General features: G+C 35.5%; 1 non-coding gene across 1 annotated transcript; it reads right to left on the bottom strand.

Moving 5' to 3' along the window:
- Window positions 1-259: 259 nt before the first annotated feature.
- LOC138388878 (U6 spliceosomal RNA) lies at window positions 260-364 on the bottom strand. The gene has a single exon (XR_011234350.1). It is a non-coding gene; the product is annotated as a U6 spliceosomal RNA (small nuclear RNA).
- Between the last annotated feature and the right edge of the window lie 228 nt (window positions 365-592).

A 592-nucleotide genomic window follows, 5' to 3' on the forward strand; every position in this document is an offset into this window, starting at 1 on the left:
TGCTCTGAAACCTCTCTTTTCTTCTTAGGTAAAACCGGGCCATTTGCAGATTTCTGAAAATCTGTATTTGAAACATTTCTTTTTCTCTGTAAAATCAGTGAAGGAAAATTATAATCAATCCATTTTTTGGTTAATCTCTTACTGAGTAATTTTTCTTTCTTTTTAAATCACTCCCCATCTGCAGCTTTTCTAGAAGAGTCCAATTCTGATTATACTGTTTCACTGGATACGATGACTTTTTAATTATTTTTATTTTTTTAAAAATATGGCATGCTTCACAAATTTTGCACATCATCCTCTCACAGGCGCCATACTAATCTCTGTATCATTCCAGTTGTAGTATATGAGCTGCCGAGGCGAGCACATGATGGCTTTTTTAAATGCAACATTCCACTCTCTGAAAGGTTCTTCCTGTACTTGTTCAAGTGGTATAAAATGACACTTAAAGGTAGTTCATCGTTTTGGCAACTCTCTTAGAAACACCATCAGATTAAAAGTCCACAAAGGCATAGTCTTTGCCATTTCCAGTCTTTTTACCTCTGAAGAGCCTGAATCTTGTAGCAGTACTAAACTGGGAGAAATATGCTCAGAT

This window comes from Eulemur rufifrons, chromosome 7 (assembly GCF_041146395.1).
Source record: "Eulemur rufifrons isolate Redbay chromosome 7, OSU_ERuf_1, whole genome shotgun sequence".
Lineage (NCBI taxonomy): Eukaryota > Metazoa > Chordata > Mammalia > Primates > Lemuridae > Eulemur > Eulemur rufifrons.